Here is a 21,174-nt window from a genome sequence, read left to right as displayed (position 1 = left end):
TAAGCATAATTTCATATATATAATTGATGGCAAGTAAGAAAATTTTTAAAGATAGAGATGTAGACATCGAGATACCACTACCAATGCCGAATCCAATTGATCCAGATAGATCTAGCGAAGAAGATGATCACAATATGAGCCAAGAGGAAGATGCACATAATGACATCGTACGGGAGGAAGATGGAGATCACGATATTGAGGAAGAAGATGACAATCATCAAGAATCACCACACTTTATTGAAGAAGATGATCAAGTCTTAGGTCAACGTATGATGCTAGAGTACGATGATAATATAGGAGATCAACTCGGTATAGAGTTGGAGATAGACTTGTTTAGCACGCTAGACTTGGATCAGGATGAAGCCGTTGATGTAAATGCTCTTCATTGATTTTTTTCATCTCAAACGTGGACATGAATATACAAGCTTCAAACTTGATGTACATGCTCTTGTACTTTTATTCTTTCAAAGGATCAAACATGTATGAAAAGGAAAAAAAATTTGTCATTGGGAAAAACTCTCTTTAAAGGTCAGTATGGGGAAAAACACTCTTTGTAAAACATCGCTATAGGAAACTGTCTTAGTGTTGCTATATAAGGACCATCTATAAGTCAAGTAAGTGTCACTATATAACGACTCTGTATAAATGTCGCTATATAGCGACACTTTCCTCGAGTTGCTATATAGCAACAATTGACTAAACCCGCTTTACTTACCAACGATTAGCATCCCCCGCATGCCAAACGTCAGTGCTTAAGCGTTGGAATAGGGCCCATGTGTAGTAGTGTTTCAAAAAAACAGACTTTATATCTCTAGAGATGCTCCACACACTGGCATTTTGAAGTTCCCGCTCTTGTTTTCTAGTGTGTCATAAATGTCTTCCCAGAGAGATCAAAATGACCAAGGCAGGCGCCTGACCTGAATGTGCTTAAGAACTGCCCAAATTGCTTTTTAAGCATACTCTTGTCAGGCACTTGTTTTGGTTATTTTGAACCATCCGAGAGGCCAAATTTAGTGATTCAAAGTTGTTTTGGGGGTTTTCACATGCTTAGGACACAATGGTGATACAAAAATCACCAAATTCCATGCCAAAATAGTAAAAAGTTATTTGGGTCCTCGGACATAGTATTTATGACACTTAAAAATGCTTGAGCGGGAACTTCAAAATGTCAATTTATTTGTTTCACACTTTATATATCCAATTGAATGCTCGATTGTATAAACTTGTGCTTATCAATCTAGAAAATTTTAATTTTGAGCCAAGAAAATTATAAAATCATGAATTTCTTACAGGGTCCAAAAATGAGCTCTATTTTTTTCTAATTGGCATGATGGTGGTGATAATGTATTTTTACTGATATGAAATCAACCTAAGGTCAATTTGCAATTAAAAGATGTGATGTGGTGATAACGTGTTTTTAGTGATATGAAATGGACCTAAAGTCGATTTGCAATTAAAAGATGTGATGTCTAAAAGTGTCTATGAAGTAATGTGTTGATGAAAACATGCATTTTGAGTCTTTAAGTCGACCCAAGGTCGATTTAGATGTGCCATATGATATGGGTGAGTAAGCTAAGCCAATGGTGATGAGAATGTGTTTCTAGAGATTTGAAATCAAACCAAGGTTTGAATTCAATGCCAATGAGAATGTGTGTTTAGAGATTTAAAATCAGATCATGGTCTATTTATAATGGAAAGATGTTCATGTTCATGATGAGAACATGCTAAAATTTAGATGCAAGGCAAGATATAAGTGAACTAGTAAAGATAAAATCAAATTTAAATAACGTAAATTAAAGATTTTTAAAGAAAATTTGAAATTTTGATTCCATAGGACTATTTCCAAAGGTGGTTGGTTTGCATCCTTGGGGTTGTCCTTTGTGAGAGCAGGCTTGCAAGTGGAACTGCTAAGGTGGAAGGAACGAAGGTACTACCATCGGTTGGAGAGGGAGAAGGAGGTGTAGGCTATGAAAATGGCCATCTACCTTGGTGAGGAGAGGAGGCGAGCTGAGGCTATGGAGGAACCCCAAAGGGGGGGGGCACTATGTAAAAACCCCATATAGCACATGCGATCACGGGGGGAGGAGGGGGAAACCCCCTACCTAAGGACTTGCTTCGTCATCTTCTTTTGAGATATCAGCTCATCCATCTTAAAGCCATACAAAAATAGATTGTGAGCTCCTAAAAATTGGACTGTTAACTACTAGTTTCTAGTTTCTGTGTCCATATAAAGGAAAACTATGTGTTTTTAGCTCGATTTTGCAAAGTGTAAATAGGAGGTTAGTATATGTGGAGATGTAGTGGCGATCTTTAAATATTGCTTGTCGATCAAGGATGTAAAGTCCATTGCAATGATTGCTACTAGTCTTCGCTTCTCTTTTATTATGATCTCATCACTTTAGAGGTTCCATAAACATGTGCAATAGATCCCTTCATTTCTAATGTGGGCATGATAATGGGCTACCTTGAATTTAGAGTTGGCAATATATATGTGGCTTGGGCCTTAGCTTATGCATGTGGTTTAGCCCTCATGTCCCTAAGTTTCCTACATTTTCTTTTCCTCGTCTTTCTTACATTAATTTCCTTCAAGTCTCTCTCCTTTAGAAAATCCAACTATGAAAACCCACACAATAGTCCCATAATTCATGAAAGACATATATGCATGCATTCTATCATCTTAAAACATCTTATAAATCATGAAATTTGATCACAAGAGGATTTTCAAAAGGACCTAGTATGCAACCAAATCCACCATAGCTCATTTGGAAGCACTTACATTCCTTAATCTCAATCAAGGTGGAAACACTTTTTATACAAAACATCTTAATCCTGAAATTTGATCACAAGAGGATTTTCAAATGGACCTAGCATGCAACCAAATCCACCATAGCTCATTTGGAAGCACATACATTCCTTAATCTCAATCAAGCTAGAAACAATTTATACAATCAGAAGAAAATCTACAAGATGCTGCTAAGATACAAGTGTAACATTGAGAATTTTGATTGAACTCCATTGAATAAAACTTATATAAAAGGAGCATTTCTTTGGTACTCAACCAATTTGGAGAGTCCCATATTGGTGAGATTTTCCCATGTTCCTAATACGGAGTTGCTCAAAGTCGTTTCTTGATGTGAAATGGTTCAAAATCTTGTGCTTTTCAAGAAGCATTTGCATGAATTTTGTGAGACTCCATGACATCATGTCGAGCAATGTCTTCTTAGAAAGTATTTTGCAGCCAAGGTACAGTTTTAACTTTCCCATGTTTTCGTGTCTACTATGTTTTTCTTTATTCATGACAATCTAAACTTCTTATGCTATGCTTTTGGCTTTGCTTCAAATGCATCATTCAAGTATGACACCAATTTTTAAATTTCAATACTTTTTTAATATCAAAATGTGTATATTTTGGGTGGTTTAAACATTATTATGAATTCTTAATTTTTTAAGGGATTGTTTCAACTACCTCAAATGACAATTACATAATGTTGCCATGGTGTACAAGCACATGCAAAGAGAGAAAATTCAATGCTGTATCTATTGAACAATCAAGATGAACATGTGGGCACTAATAAAGCTGAACATGTGGGCACTAATAAAAGGACCTGAATTTGACTTCTTATAGATTGCTAGGAATATGAAGTCCTTAATAGTAATATCGACTTTTGAGTTCAATAGTTTGAGAAAAATGTATCAAAATATGTAGTTTTAGAAAAAAATGTTTCAAAATTTCCTTTTTGTACACCAAGATGTTGGATTTGAACACTTTGATTATGATGAAGGTGTACGAGAAGAGCGGGGAGCAAATCATTGACAATCACATAGCAGCTTTCCATTGGAAGAGATTGCACGGCTTCTCTTGCGTGCAAGTTTCATCTTTCATCCGCATCCTTTCCTGCTGTTATTCTTCTTAGGCTATCAGATTGCCCAAATCCGACAAGTCCCATAGAAGGGTATCCGCGGAGCTGATGACCACTTGTTCCGCCATGGTTGTTGGTGTCTGATCTGCGCAGGGTAGATTGCTGCAGCTCGAACTGCTTCTGCTGGTGCAGCTCGGGCTCCATGTTGGCATGTCCGACCTAGAGCTCATCGCAACAGCAGATGTAGCTGACGCCGCGCGATTGTGTATTCCGGAAAATATATCTTCGTGGAATGTACTGTTGCTCTTGTCTTCTTCGTACTCTTGCCACGGTTGGAGGTAGAATTCGTGCTCGGCGGGGAGCATTAACGTGTCTAACCTGGCAGAGTGCTGTGATGCCGTGCTGGGAGGAAGGTCACTCTCATGCTGCATGTGGTCAAGCTGGAAAGCAGGGACGAATATCAAGGAAGTATCGACGGCGGAGTTTGGCCGAAACACGTCGTTCCGGGACAAGTCATCGGAGGTCGCGAGATGCCGGATGGGGTCGTTGGAGCTCTGTGGGGAGGCCGGCGGGCAGCTGGAGCCTGAGGCGAGATCGAGAGTGACTGGATGGTAATATGGGGAGGAGGTGGTCGTTACGGGGATGGAGGTGGCGGCAGGAGAGGAGGGGGATGGTTGGAGGAAGGTGGAGGAAGGAAAGGCGGAGGGTGATTGGAGGAAGATGGCGGAAGGATAGGCGCGGGAGGGTGATTGGAGCAAGGTGCAAGGAAAGGCGGAGAAGGATGAAGATTGGATGAGCATTTGTAACATGGACGGGGGAGAGCGGAGGTGTTGGGCGAAGGGACGGAGGCAGGGAGGGGATGGGAGAGGCCGAGAGATGGAGGAGCGTGGGGGAGGAGGAGTGGAGGAGGAGGAGGGGGAGGAGGGAGGGAGGAATGGGCGGAAGTGGAAGGGAGGGGGAGGAGGAGGAGGAGGAGGAATTGGGCGGCGGGAGGGTGGCGGAAGAGAGGGAGAGGAGGGTGGAGGGGGCGGGCGGCGGCGCAATATAACGTTAAGCATGTCGTCTTTGAAGTAGGCCAACGCGGCGTCGCTGGCGGCGGCACCCGAGGCGGCGCCGCCTCCCCCGCCGATGCTTCCGGCCAAGTCCGCCAGGAGCTGCGAAATTGGCTTGTGCGTTATCGGATCGATGCCCATCTCACACAGCTTCTTCTTCAGACGCGTGTTCCAATAGTTCTTCACATCGTTGTCCGTACGTCCCGGGAGTTGCGCCGCTATCAGCGACCACCTACATACAGCCACCTCAGTACCGCTTTTATCCTCAAACATTTCAAAACATCAAAACGTTTCTGCCACCTTTCGGTCTCACCTTTCCTTTCTCTCAACGTCGATTGACATTCGTCAAAAACCGCCCCGCCCCCCCTCCCCTCCCCTCTCGCTCCTCTCGACTGTCGATGCATCGACTCCAACGCCTTCTATGCTACGACTACGTAATGTTGACCATGAATCTCCTAAGCTAAGGCTCCGAGACCTAATCTTCTTGAATCAAAGCAAATTATACTACAGGCTATCTCCAGCATGAGGTTAGCTTAACGGGTAACCTCGCCGTGACAGTGATCCCGTCTCTGATCGTCAATCTCGCATTGCACGAAAAGGAATTAATGATCAAGACTCAGAGATGCAGGCCTAATCGAGCTGAATCAAAGCAAACTGTAGTAGCAGTAGTATACTACTATAGACGGTACTAAAGGCATTCTGCTGAGGTATGGCCTCCAAAGTCCTGAAGGCAAGCTCTTCAAGTCCGGCAGCGGCACAGATTGCGCAGCTTCATGCAAGCTGACGTTGGGTGCCGTCACCAAGCGTTTGAGATGGACATTGGGTGTCCGGGGGCCCGAATCATAGATCATCATCTCGCACGAGCTGTAACAGCGCTATGGCGACTTAGAGCTGGCTGGGAATGCGTGTGACGAGCAAGCTGACAACCGAGCTTTCAAGCGACGTCAAAATGCCGTGGAGATGGAGAGATTCGAATTTGCAAGCAGATGAATGCTCCCTCTCAACGCTTGCACATTCGACTCTGGGCCTAAAGCACAGGCGTGGATCATCCATGCACGCCGTTGAACTTTGCTAATTTACAGATCTCATCACCTGAATCTTGATCTCGATTCTCCATCGCTCAGCAAGGCCCTGCTAGCAGCTGCGCTTGATCCTCGCAGGCCAAGCTTCCGCCATAGCTGCCCATTGACGTGGGTTGACGCAGCGAAGCTCTGCTAACGGTTTTCCGCGTGCTGGCCCAAGCCATATTCCCGTGAATCGTCACCGCACAATGACCTTCAGCACTCCATTTCCTCATCACCGCCTATTGCATCACTCCCGGTTACTTCCCTTAGTGCGCCCCGCTTCATCTCTGCGTCACACCCTCGCTTCCAGGTTACAACGGATCGAACTACCTTCATTCTTCATCGAGCATCGTACAGAACGCAACCAACTTTTTCGACAAACAACTTGTACAAGGAGTTTGTAAATCTTCAACGAAGAGCAAATTGTTAAAAGGTAGAAGGCTATGACGCGAGACATTACCCGCTTTCTTGGGGAGGGTTCGCCAGCTGCCTGTGCCGAATTGTGCAACGCATGCGAGAAGTTTGGCATCCTCTTCGGGGGTCCAGGGACCACGTTTGACGCTATCTTTTTCGCAGCAGGGGGCACGACCCATGTCAAGAGCTAAGAGGTTAATGCAAGGGCAGTGCCTGGAGATGGAATGATAGAGTGAATGGATCGGGCTGGAGCATATCAAGGTGCTAAGGCAGCAAGCGAGGTCCAAGAAGAATGGAGCAAGCTGGGAGGGGGGGGGGGGGGGGGGGGGGGGGGGACGTAATGGAACGGCCGGAGGGGAGACAAATATACAGGCGGGGAAGAAGAGGCAACTGCTAGAGATGAAAGCAAGCGCAGCAGGGATGCTGATGCCGGGGATGATGCTATGGCTACTCCTGCCGATATTAGTATTGTTAGCAACCAAGGATGATGGTGATGATGATGAGGAAGGAGACGAGGAAGCAGCTTACACGAGCAGATGACGAGCTAGAGAGGGCAAGTAAGGATGCTGGAGAGTCACGCAGATCGTGCTGCATACGACCTTCTTCTCAACTTATCTTGCTTTAGTTGGAGAGGACTTTCACTCACATGACTCATGAGAACCCACAATTCTATCCTTTGATTTTATTTTGTGCTACTACGACATAGGTTAGACGTTTCCCAAGACCTATCACATCTGAAATTTCACGCATCCAGATAAGTGAATGCTCTCTCTCTCTCTCTCTCTCTCTCTCTCTCTCTCTCCATTGAACAATTGAACATGAGAGAAGGTCCCTTAGTAGCTTCAACTCCTAGCCTTACACTACATGTAAGTAAAGCTTTTTGTGAAGGAGATATGTTGATCTCTCATTTGCCAACACCCAAGAGGCATCCAATCCATACCATGATTTGCTTATGAAGAAACTTGGTCATATTTGACCATCGTTGGTGAGAGCTTGGTGATACATGAATGATAAGACTCTAAATTATGCAACTATGCCAATTAAACAAACAAGTATGCAAATAATGTTTTTAATGGAATAGTGTAGGCAAGGGCTTGTTCTATTGCTTTAAGGTGAGAGATTTTGTGAGGTTCACTAGAGTTGTGTTTTGTTCTTAGCTCTGTTCCTTTAGCTTCAAGTCGTTGTTGCATTATGTGTTTTCTTGATTTGTTTTTCCTACAAGATGTTAGGGTAGCTCTAAATGAACATGTCCACATCAAGGCTTTTACCTCGTGATTGCCTTCTATAGGTTCAATTGTAGAAAAGATACTAGACTAGGATGACGGCATATCGTATCAAAACATATTATTGTGTGTAGATTAAAAAATGGATGGAAGATTAAAGAGTGGATAGTAGATTAAGGAGTGATCTATGGATGGTAGATTAAGAAGCGGACAATGAATTAACTCCAAATCATGATGGTTTTGTTACTAGATGTTGAGGTAACTGCAACCAGTGTGGTTGCACAGACATTAGTTATTGACCAATCTGGTGGTTGAAATTCTTGTGTTTCTTAGTAATTAAATTCATGAAATTTAATTTCATGCTATTCGGGTCATATACCACTATTTCTAGACTGGAATGGCTTGGACTCAATGTGATTATCCTAAAAACCAGCCCAATGTTGGTTTACGACAAACAGTTCACGACAAACAGCAAGCGATTATTGACATCAATTGTGAAATTCAAAAATAACAAGCAATATATTATTATTTTCTAATTATGAAATTCAAATTTGAAAAACAATATACTTGTTATTGTCTAATATGTGAAGTTGAGACCGTCAAGCTAAACAGGCCGGTGGTTGAAATTGTGACAGTGTCCTAAACCATTCCGGTGGTTGAAATTGTGACTGTCCTAAACAAGCCCGATGGTTGACTCTCCTAAACGTGTCCTAAACCAGCCCAGTGATTAAAATTGTGACTATCCTAAACTAGTCCGGTAGTTGAAATTGTAACCGTCCTAAACTAGCGTGGTGGTTGAAAATTGTTTTGGTTCATTATGTACAGTTAACACCATATTAGGGAATTTGGGAAAATCCCAAGTCCCATTTTGCAAAGATCTTAAAATAGGGGGATGATGAGCCCTTTCAAGCTTTTATCAAAGCCCCCTCATGTCACATGTGATCATTGGAAAGCTCTTGAAGAGTAGATTCTAAATTAACAAACTCTACCAACTTTGAACTTTTGATAATCAAGATATAGCAAAAACTAGATTGAAAAGAAAATTTCCAAAGTATTGGTATTTTCCCAAATTTTCTAATATGATGGTTACTTGAAGTAGACTATGTTTTGTCTTGTTTTGGTCATGCAAAAAGGGGGCTCACTATTGTTCAAACATATTGGGTCAACAGCAGATAGAGTTGTATCTCAAGTTTATGGATCGGAATCCGGACATTCCAATTGGGCAGAGGAGCTCTGAGTATACGGTAAGCCCAAGAAACTGATCAAAGATAGGAATGTTTGTTGTTGCAAAACACACATAGAATTTGAACTGGCTTGGCAAGCTATGAATGACTTGAGACCTAGTCATGTTGGAGCATTGCTCCATGGGGATCGATGCCCATGCCTCCCTGATGAATGCACAGCATGTAGGCCACCTAGATCCTCATCATGTGTTGTAAGGGAGAGCAGGTTTTGTAGCAGAAGGTCTCTATGGGAGCCAATGGTTTATCCAAAGGGAGATCATGAGCGGCACCGCATTGAATGCATTCATGGCACATGCAAGCATTGCAGTTTGAAGTTGAAGAAGAAGACATTTCATGTCTATCCAAATGAAATTAGAGAAGACAACCACGTTGCTCTAAAATGAAGGAGATTTGAAAATGTCAATGTTGAAGGATCCGATAACAAGAGATGGCTACTGTCATATAAGAGCACTCGCGGCCAAGGGAGCTTATAGGTCACATGGTTCAATCCATCCTAAAACATGTGCTTCACAATTTCATGGCCAGCTGGTAGGATAAGCAGTTCAGGACATGCCTTGCCAATTTTCCCCATGACACTATTGTCTCTGTCATACTAGATTTTGTTGAAAAATTTCAAGAACAAGATGAGATACAAAGTCCTCACTGGTACAACAAGCAGATAACAATTCTTGTGCATATCACATACAATCCTTTGCTTGATTCTTCCCCGCCTGATGCCAATTTGCTTGTTGCTGACTCATAGGAGTCCAAGTTAATGCAACGCACATACCATTTCTACATTTCAGATGATAGAGAACATGATACCTTATTTGTGCAGTATGCTTTTCTACTACATTGGGAATGGTTGAAAAATGAAAATCCCCATGCAAAAATTATAAAACAACATTAGGTGTGGTCAGATGGTGCTGCTTCTCAATTTTAATCAACCAGTGGAGTCTACTTTGTCTCAAGGTTCAAATCCCTGACCACTAGACATGATGTGGAATTTATTTGGGTCTAGCCAAGGCAAGGGTGAAGATGATGGATGCGGTGTTATTATTAAGCAAGCTTTGTTTAAACACCAATTAACATGCCCTCAAGAAAAACTCAATGATGCCCATGATGCTGTAACATATCTTACAGCCAACCTCTCCACATGCGCACATTCAACATACATTAAGCAAAGCCTTAAGAATAGTGTAGTACGGAGAGTGTTCCATGAAGTGAAAGTGGATGAAGTGCAATGGAGAAGCCGACACGATTATGATAAAATTAAAGGAGTTCATGGTCTACACAGCTATGGGTCTTTTCAAACAACCAACTGATTAATACAAGAAAACTTTCTTGTTTCTACAATGCGTGCATCATAAGGGATCATGATGTGTCAGAACATTATAACTGTGAAGACATGGGAGCGAGTTCAAGTTTTCCCTCTACGTTCAGATGGAGTGACAATAATGGAGAGACAAATGAATCACCACAGTTTGGGGGAAGTTTTGATGACCTCATTGACTGTCTTGAAGAGAGGGATAACTTTGCAGTTGTTGTTGGATCTTGGGAGAACGAGGAAGATGACCCATACTTTCTGTTGCAGAGCACAAAACCTAAGCACAAGGTTGAGGAAGCATTTAAGGATAATTGGGGAACAACCTATGAGAAGTGGGATGTAGTAGTCGGTGCTTTTTGGTACAAAAAAACATCCAAGAGAGGCCGCAATTATGAACTGCTACAAAAGAGTCCACAAACATTTGTGTACTCTCATCTAGTAAGAGCTATTAAGTTCGAGAGGCAACCTATGCCACAATGAAAGAAGGATAAGAGTGTCTTCAAATTGGATGTCTTGGAGCAGTGGACGAGGAGGACTGAGATAGTACTAAGAAAATGTAGTCTCATTGCAAGGAAATAATATTTCACTTATCCTAGTTCAAAATGGAAAATGTATCTGAGACTATGCTTCTTTTAGTGAATCCCAAACTAACCACCACACTTGTCTTTGTAAATCCCAAATGATAAATCCCATGATTTTTAGTATATTCCAAACAACCATCATGCTAGTTTTATTAAATTATTTTTTATAAATCCCAAACAGTAAATCCCATGCTTGTTTTTAGTATATCCCAATAACTACCATGCTGGTGGCTGTTAATATCCTAGTGCAACCAACCACCATGCTAGCGATCACTTATCATGTACTACTGCCGTGCTATCCTAAAATTTGTTGCACATTGCTATACTAAAACAGTCCCCTTTAGATTGGTTATCTAAGTTGCAACCACTGAGCTACTTAAAACATTTACATACTAACATGGAAGCAGCTTGACGAAAAATTAGGTATTACGAGCACTATAGATCACGGATGATGGCAGGTCGAGAATGTCCACAAGTCCAAGAAATTTTTGCAAGGTTTTTACTTTTTTAAAATACAATGACATTTTGTGGCTCAAGGAAATTCCAAACTCCTAACTATCTTATCAACCTCTCTATAGCAAGCATCTTGCAGCTCTTTAGGCCAGATAGACCTCTTCACACACTCAGATCACACATTGCTTGCTTGTCTCTGCCAAGTTGTATGCCCATAGTAACTCCTTCTTTCGCTTAAGGTCCTCTTCATCCTGATATTTGTGCTCTATACAACTTTGTGCCTCCATCATGTCCTGCCAAAAGAAACCTATATCATGAGCTTGACAAGTACCTTAGAGGAGCAAGAAAAACAATAGCTAGGGGGGTCATTGTTTGCTTGGGTGTAGCCATTTTTGGTGAGGTTTAGGGACTTTTCTGTATATGGGTATCTTGCATGACCCATAACTTATGGATTGCTCAATGAAATTTGGCAAACTTTTTCTTCAAGTTGTAGTACACATTCCAAACTTGGACATGGGAGCAAAAAATTATGGAATAAGTATTTGGAATGAGACTGTTAAAGCATTACAAGTGCTATGTTGCATGTGAAGCATGCATCCTAAAGACTATAGAATATAGCAATTTATTCAAAAACATCAAAATTTTGTTCTATACATACATGCAACTAAGTAATCATTCTAAAATACACTATGTGAGTTTCTCCTCAACCCAAGGATAGACCTAAATGAGATCATTATGCATCACTATAAGGCATAGGTCCTTTTTCAATGAAAATACTGATGCTTTTTACATTATTTTTTTTTTTAAACGGGCGCAAACATCATTATTAAAGTCGTTAAAAGCGTCAAAAAAGAACCGTCGCTATAAACTGTCGCTGTATAGCGACACTGATAAACGTCGCTATATAGCGACACTGATAATCGTTGCTATATAGCGACAATTAATAGAACTAAAAAAAAAGAATTAGTGGGGCTAAATAGGGCCATAGCAAGCACTGTTTTGCCACACTAACTTTTTTTTTTGTAATTACCAAAAAAATTACAAAATTTCCCTTCCGAAAAGGGTGATACAAGTCGCTCAAATGAAATGATCGAGCAACAAAAGCATATACATGTCGAACATATACAACATTGTTTGTTACAAAATTACTCTTTCGAAAAGGGTGATATAAAATTGCTCAAACGAGCGGATATACAAAATGACATACATGGCGAAGTATATGCAAACTGCTACTACTACTACTACTACTACTACTACTACTACTACTACTACTACTACTCATTCAAATTGTCCTCGTCTTGTTGGCTTGGTCCTTGGTCCTCATGAGCTACGTCTTCTTCCTAATCCTTGTCACGTGCATCTGATCCTTGGCCCTGGTGATTGCTCACCTCCGGTGATGGGATGCTCGAGCTTTGACCCTAAGAGTGAACCATATAAATTGAAAATTAGATTGGAAGTTAAAGAATAAAACAATTTAAAAAGTGAGATTATAAGTAGGAGTAGACTTATACCGTGCGAGCAGCCACCTCAGCCCAATCGACCATTGCTCCCATTGCCTCTTGCTCAATAAACCACAACTTTGTTCCTATGCGAAATGCGCGTCACGTCTCTGCATCTGTAGGAAGATGACCCATCACAGCTTGCTGTGGATCCAATTTACGAGAGTTAGAGTTAGATAAAGTGCATGTAATATGTAGTAAAACAAATAGAATAATACATTAAATAAGAAGAAGTAGACTTACCACGGTTCCCTTGAACGCCAACCGTCCACCTGCACCAAAGTGCGAAGTACCTACGATGTCTAGCCGTCTCTTCGCAGCCCTCCTCTGACCCTCGAACATTTCAGGATGGTCCCTATTCTGCTTCTTGAAGAACTTCCAATTAGCTTTGTCTGCCCACCTGGGTTTAGCCATCCCCTTTGCGATGGAAGTACGCAAGGTTGATCTACAGTGCTTCAAGACCAAACCCATGCGCTCTCACATATAATTCTCATTAAACTCCCAATTTGGTGGGTTAGGGTATTTTTGTTTTAATTCATCGATGACCGCCTACTTCTTTTGGTCATCTTGATACCGCCAATCGGTAGCAATGCCACTCAGGATTTGCACAGCAATATGGTCAATTTTATGATGAGACTTATGCTCCAGTAGCAAAGATGGATTCCATACAGTTCTTGATACCAATAGCGACACTCAGCAGATGGAATGTGTATCAGCTCGATGTCAAGAATGCATTTCTCAATGGTTATCTAGACGAGGAAGTCTACATGCAACAACCAGTAGGTTATGTTGAACCAGGAAAGGAGAATAAGGTTTGCCATCTCAAGAAAAGTCTCTACGGCTTAAAGCAAGCACCCAGAAGTTGGTACAGTAAAATTGACATAAAATTGACAAGTATTTTACTGATCTGGGATACATGAAATCCAATGCAAATCATACACTCTACTACAAAGTTCAAGGGGAAGACGTTACTATTACACTTTTGTACATAGATGATCTGATTGTGACAAGAAGCAAGGATAGCTTCATCAAAAAACTAAAACAAGACTTATTTGCAGAGTTCGACATGAAAGATCTTGGACTTATGAACTATTGTCTTAAAATTGAGTTTTGGAGAGATTCAAGTAGCACATTTATGAATCAACTCAAGTATGTTGACAGTAACCTGAAGAAGTTTCATATGGTAGATTGCAAGATTGCACCCACTCCCATGGAATAGAGTTTGAAACTTACTAAAGATTCAGAAAAGCCTACAATCAATGACAAGTACTACAGGCAGCTCATCGGATCTCTTATATATCTGACTATCCCTCGACCAGATATTTGTTGCAGTAAGCTCACTAGCACAGTTTATGGCGAATCCAAAACAGTCTCACTGGAATGCAGCCAAAAGAGTCTTGAGATACATCAGAGGTACAAGACAGTTTGGGATAGAATACAAAGGAAGTCATCCATGGTTGCATGGATACTGTGATAGTGACTATGCCGGAGATCATGAGACCAAGAGATCGACACAAGGATATGCACTTTTCCTTGGTCAAGGTGCTATATCATGGTTGTCAAACAAACAACCAGGTGTGTCTTTGTCTTCGACTGAAGCAGAATATAGAGCACTCACTACAGGTGCATGTGAGGCTATATGGCTCAGAAGATTATTGTCAAAAATAGATTACTTTGATGAGTCAAAGCCAACAACAATATACTATGTTAATCAATCGACTCAAGCATTGAAAGAAGAGGAGAGAAGAGGGAAAAGAGAAAGAAGAGGAGAAGAGGAAGAAGAGGGAAAGGAAAAGAGATTGGAAGAGGGGAAAGAGAGAAGAAGAGGGAAAGGAAAGAGGGAAACAAGAGGGAAAGAAGAGGAAGAAGAGGGAAAGAAGAGGAAGAAGAGGAAAAGAGGAGGGAAAAGAGTAGAAGAGGAGGAAAAAGAGGTGGGAAAAGAGGAGAAGAGGAGGAAAAGAGGAGGAAAAAGAGGAGGGAAAAGAGGGGGGAAAGAGGTCTTATGCATAAGCGTAAGCATAAGAGAAGGAGACAAATGCTCATGCTTATGCTTATGCATGAGCATAAGAGCATGAGCATGAAAGAGGGAAAAGAGGGGGGGAAAGAGGAGAAGAGAGAAGAAGAGGGAAAGGAAAGAGAGATTGGAAAAGGGGAAAGAGGGAAGGAGACATATGCTCATGCTTATGCTTATGCATGAGCATAAGAGAAGGGGGAAAGAGAGAAGAAAAGGGACAGGAAAGAGGGAAATAAGGGGGAAAGATATTGAAAGAGGGAAGGAGAAGGAGAAGGAGAAGGAAAGGAGGGAAAGAAGAGAGGAAAGAGAGAAGAAGAGGGAAAGGAGGGGGGAAAAGGGAAAAGAGAGGGGAAAAGAAAGGGAAAGAGGGGGAAAGAGGGAAAGAGAGGGAAAGAGGGGGAAAAGAGGAGGGAAAAGAGGGGGGAAAAGAGGAGAAGAGAGAAGAAGAGGGAAAGGAAAGAGAGATTGTGGAAAAGGGGAAAGAGGGAAAGAAAGAGAGAAGAAGAGGGAAAAAGAGACATATGCATGAGCATATGTCTCCTTCTCTTATGCTCATGCATAAGCATAAGCATGAGCATATGTCTCCTTCTCTTATGCTCATGCTTATGCTTAAACATAAGAGGAGAGACTCCTCTTATGTTTAAGCATAAGCATGAGCATAAGAGAAGGAGACATATGCTCATGCTTATGCTTATGCATGAGCATGAAAGAGGGAAAAGAGGGGGGGGAAGAGGAGAAGAGAGAAGAAGAGGGAAAGGAAAGAGAGATTGGAAAAGGGAAAAGAGGGAAGGAGACATATGCTCATACTTATGCTTATGCATGAGCATAAGAGAAGGGGGAAAGAGAGAAGAAGAGGGAAAGGAAAGAGGGAAAAAGAGGGGGAAAGAGATTGAAAGAGGGAAGGAGAAGGAAAGGAGGGAAAGAAGAGGGGAAAGAGAGAAGAAGAGGGAAAAGAGGGGGGAAAAGGGGAAAGAGAGGGGAAAAGAGAGAGAAAGAGGGGGAAAGAGGGAAAGAGGGAGAAAGAGGAGGGAAAAGAGGAGGGAAAAGAGGGGGGAAAAGAGGAGAAGAGAGAAGAAGAGGGAAAGGAAAGAGAGATTGGAAAAGGGGAAAGAGGGAAAGAAAGAGAGAAGAAGAGGGAAAGGAAAGAGGAAAAAAGAGACATATGCTCATGCTTATGCATGAGCATATGTCTCCTTCTCTTATGCTTATGCTTATGCTTATGCATAAGACTCTTCTCTTATGCTCATGCATAAGCATAAGCATGAGCATATGTCTCCTTCTCTTATGCTTATGCTTATGCTTATGCATAAGACTCTCTTATGCATAAGCATAAGCATAAGCATAAGAGAAGGAGACATATGCTCATGCTTATGCTTATGCATGAGCATAAGAGAAGGGGGAAAGAGAGAAGAAGAGGGAAAGGAAAGAGGGAAAAAGAGGGGGAAAGAGATTGAGAGACTGAAGGAGAAGAAGAAGGAAAGGAGGGAAAGAAGAGGAGAGGAGGGAAAGAAGAGGGAAGAGAGGGGAAGAGAGGGTTCCTACACCCATCAATGCAAATAACAAAAATAACAAATGGAAAAAAGAGGAAGCACTTACCTAGAATAGTACGTCCCACTCGGTGTTTTGTGGACTGGCCCTACAAAAGAGAGAAAACATACCATTTTTCAAATAAGATGTTAGAGGAAGGAGGAGATTACAAAAGCAACTTCTCAAAAAGATTGGATTGAGGAGACAAGGAGAAAGAGAAGGAAGAGAAATACAAAAAAGACTAGAAGAGGTGAATCTTCTTTCTTTCTTGAAATCTCGTTTTTTGTTTCAATCCTTTGGAATCAAGCATGAAAAATAGTACACATGTTTAGCAATACAAGGAGAAGCACTCACAAAATGAAATCTCATAAAAAACCTACCTACATTGTTCAAAGAAACTCACCTCTTGAAAAACTTCCTTTCAAGAAACCAAAGAGGGAGAAGGGTGGAGAGGGAGAACAAGAGCTAGGAGAGGGTTAAGTAGTGGTAAGGAGTGGAGAATAGAGTGGGAGGTCATCGGAAATAGGTGGGAGGAGAGATTGCCTTGCTTACAATAGAGATTAGAGAGTGCTAAAGAAAGTAAAACCCACAGCATCGCTATATAGCGATGAAATAGAGCAAAACGTTGCTATATAGCGATGCTTTAGACACTTTATGTTTAAAGTTAAAAAAGAAGCTCATAGATGCTATTCTATAATTGTTAATATATTTCCTTGCAACTTATGTTGTGATTTTATAAGTATAGATGGAAGGGATGAGTCGAAGCTCGTCTGATGATGTGCCAATGCCCGGAAGCACAAAGTGGCTTACGGAGAGGTTATATTGTCATTGCACTCATTGCAAGCGAGAAGCCTCGACATCAACGTCTTATTATCATGCGCCACTTGCGGATGTATGGGGAGGAGCCCGAACCAGTACCCACCATTGGTGTTGCATGTGTTTATGGATTATCGGTAAGTTAAAGCTATTTAAGCTCACGGTTAATATTGGGTACTAGGAAATACAAGATCTTATATTTACACAAAATCTTAAAACAGGATGAGGAGGTTGACAAGGGTACACATATACCTTCACACTTTGAGCAAGACTATAGTCTCCCAGATGATGACGAGGGTATGGTCGACATGATGGATTCTATTTTTAGGGACACTACATCCCATGTACATGTGATGTCAGAGTGTGAGGTCAATATGTGAGAGTTGCAATCAACATAGTTGTACGAGGGTGCTAGGATGTCTAAACTACGTGCTTGTTTCTCAATCTTGAATCTGCAAGTATAGGTGGTCGGATACAAGTGTCTCGGCCTTAATGAGGTTAGCTCTTGCATTAATTTGACTCATTATTTGGATATTGTTTGTTTTGAGAATCATCATGTATGGATTAGTGTACCGAATCATCATTGTTCGAAGCCTATGTATGTTTGAATTATGATAGGTTGCTCCAAAAGATGTTCCTGCACCAAATACCATGCTCGCATCAAGAGATGAAGCGAAAAAGATGCTAACAATGGTGGGTATGGATTATGATACCATCCATGCTTGCCGTAATGATTGTATTCTCTTTCATCGTGAGCATGGAGATTTACCTAGTTGTCCAAAGTGTGGGGAACAATGATATAGAGATGACTTGCACGGTGAGCAGATATCGGTAAAGGTCTTAAGACACTTTCCCATCATTGCAAGAATACAGCACATGTTCTGATGCAAATCCATAGCGAAGTTGATGACATGGCATGCATCTCATTAGTCCATTGATGACACATTGAGTATTCCTGCAGATTGTGTAGCTTGGAAGCACATAAACAATCAGTGGCCGGACTTTGCGAGGGAGCCATGCAACTTGCATCTTGGGCTCGCCATGGATGGTGTAAATCCTTTCGGATTACACTCGACATCTTGGTCGACATGGCCCATAGTTGTGGTGAATTACAATATCCCACCATGGCTAACAATAAAAAAGGAACACCTCATGCTTGCACTACTTGTGCCAGGGAAGTACAAGGCAAAAAATATGGACGTTACATGGCACCTTTGATAGAGGAGTTACACATATTATGGAGAGGAGTGCAGGTCTTTGATATTTCCAGAGCTCCTAGACATACCAATGATATTTTGGTCAGGGGTATCTTGATGTGGACCATGCATGACTATCCAGGATATGGAGAGTGCACAGGTACGTGGTTGTGTCTCTACAAGTAAATATAGGATTATGCTTTTATGAATCTCTTTCACATGCATGTCTTATACTAACACATTCATGCATGCGTGCAGGACTTGTTACAAGTGGGTACCATGCTTGTCCTATTTGTGGACTAGGTTTGAAATCGCTTGCACGATACTCCAAACATATGAGGAAAAATGTTTATGAAGGTCATGCTCGATACCTTCTGCTTGACCATCTCGCACGTGGAGGTCAACTTGATCCACCACCATCATATTTGAAGGCAAGTGACTAGATTCAAGCTTGGAGGGCAAATGGAGAGGAACGTCCTCCTTATATGCAGAGGCTATCGATCTTTTACGAGCTTCCTTATTGGGGTCAGTTGGATCCCATGCATATCTTCAAGAATATGGGGGCTACTATTTGGGCACACTTCGTTGGTTCCAAAGACTCGAGAGGAGTGCGAGAAGACTTGTGTGCTATGAATAGGATGTCTCGTTTGTGGCTCCAAGTGCATGTTTCGGAAAAAATTGTCCTCTCGAAAGCAACGTGGATCCTCTCTACGAGGGGGAAGGTAGCAGTCAAGGTGGACATTGCCTCTTTTCAAACACCGACAGGGTACATGCGTTGCTTGAAAGGAGCATTTTCAAAGGACAATAAGCTTAGTGAGCTCAAGTCCTGTGATTGGCATAAGGTCTTATAGGTATTCTAAGTTGTACAATTAGTGTACCGATAATCGTGATGTGTTAGCATAATTATGATTATGTTATATTGTTGACATGACTTCTTTGTTTCTTTGATAATTCATCCTCCCAATTACAATAAAAGGGTGCTTATAAGAAGATGTTAGAAATGCTATATTCAAGATCTGTGGTACTGTGAGGTATGATTACTATCAAATCACATTGATTGTATTTTCTTCAATTTAAGGTGATTAATCTATAGACTGATTATGAAAATATCTTACATGGACATGTGAAATAGGTGGATATCTCAAAAAGAGATCTACATATTAAGCATCGAGAATGCTAGGGTGGCATCCATCGAAGCCATATGCTTGCTTGAGAAGCACTTTCCCTCGAGCATTATGACAACTCAAGTCCACTTGCTTGTGCACATAGTTCATGAGGTGGCTATTGCAGGTGTTGGGGTAAAGGGCAGTGTGCCCACCCACTTGTACAGTGCCCATGTATACTCATATATATATGATAGAGGAATAAGCTGGAGTAGCTTTTGCTCCACCACTTTTGGTGTCTCCTCTCCCTTTGTGTGTGCTCTACTCTCTCACAACTGGTATCAGAGCCCATGGCATTTGATCTACGAGGAGCTCGGTGAGAGGAGAACGGGCACTGCTTCGAGAGATCTACCGAGAGCTTTGGAGAGCTTGATTCTCTCATTCACGGAGAGATTTTGGGTAGACATCATCCAAATCTGTTTGCTCTACAATGTAGCTACAAGAATCACTTTGGGTTATCTTCCAGCGCTCCAGTGCTCTAGCAACCTAGCGTTGGAAGGAGACCGTTGTCCGTTGGTCTTGACGTTGTCTCGTGGGAATCATTGGCTGTTGATGCATCCTTTGCAGCAAGTGGCTGGCCATTGTGTGCTTGTTGGAGGCATTGGTTATCATGGGCAGCTAGTAGATAGGCGTCAAGAGCAATTGTTGTTGCTATTCTGTGAGCCAGGAGTCGGTTGGTGAGCAACTTCTTTGGCGTAGGAGACTGTGAAGGAGCGCTGGAGAGCTGCATATGCAACTTGTGGTGGAGTTCGCACAGTCCTCCGATTGCGATTCCGTCGATGCCAAGCTTCCTAAAAATTTGCAATTGTGCTACCTATAACCTCACATCGAGGTTTCCTCCCTGCAGATTTGGGTCTTATTTTGGCGCCATAGCCATTCTTGGCACTTGCAGGTTCCAGTCTTGGCATAGTTCTTTGCCATTGTCTCTAGCTCATCTGGGAGCTGTTGGGGAGCCTTTGGATTGCATGTTTGATGCAGTTGTATGCCTAGGAGATAGCCGGTGTTGCATTTGAGGTCTTGGAGCTGAGCATTGGCTGATTTTGGTCTCTTTGCGGGACATTTTGTAGAAGTACGCCTTGTGGACATTGTGTGGGATGTGTGCTTGTGCACTATGCAGCTTCTTTTGGTTGCAGTTGAGCTTTGTTAGCTCGCGTTTTCCCGTGCATTTGGGTCCTTGTACAGACATACTCTGGTCCATCTTAGTCCTTGTGAAGATTCCGTTACAGTTAGTCAGTGGGTTGCATATCTTTGTGCAGATACATCACTTTGGTAGTGGCAGTGACACATGCTTTGACAGTGGTACATGCTTGGTTGAGATGCATTGACAGTTTGTTGGATGCATGGTTATTTGCCTATGTTGGATACATACGGTGGTACGGTGATGTATAGAGATCTTGTCAAATGAGCATTGTTTGGAGTTGTTTTCAGGGCTGATTTTATGGCATTGTGTTTGCCATTGGTCAGGACATTACAATTGTTGTTGTTGCTGTTTTTTATGACAAAACAGTCATTTTCAGGACTGAATATCTATTTCCTGGTGTGGAATTGCACTTTATGCCGAACTGGAAAGTTGTAGTTCACAGAACATACTACAACTTTGCTTTTGGAAGCAAGTTGATCCGGTATAAGCTGCAGGAGTTACAGCCTCTACAAAACCACAAAAGTTGCAGTCTACTGTCTATTTGTGACTAATGTGCAGGAAGCTATTTTTCAGGTGAGAATATCTGAGAATCCACAAGGATTTGGCTCTTGAGGTCAACTG

The 21,174-nt window shown here is 41.8% G+C and overlaps 1 pseudogene; it reads left to right on the top strand.

Moving 5' to 3' along the window:
* The first annotated feature begins 8,806 nt into the window (after nt 1–8,806).
* Nucleotides 8,807–21,174, top strand: part of LOC147882485 (heat stress transcription factor A-7a-like) — a 28,597-nt pseudogene continuing 16,229 nt past the window's right edge.

This window comes from Dipteris shenzhenensis, chromosome 29, assembly GCF_047967505.1.
Source record: "Dipteris shenzhenensis isolate YYH24624 ecotype China chromosome 29, Dip_SZ_1.0, whole genome shotgun sequence".
NCBI lineage: Eukaryota > Viridiplantae > Streptophyta > Polypodiopsida > Gleicheniales > Dipteridaceae > Dipteris > Dipteris shenzhenensis.
The sequence above is the reverse complement of the archived record's forward strand: the minus strand, read 5'-3'. Positions and strand labels throughout refer to the sequence as shown.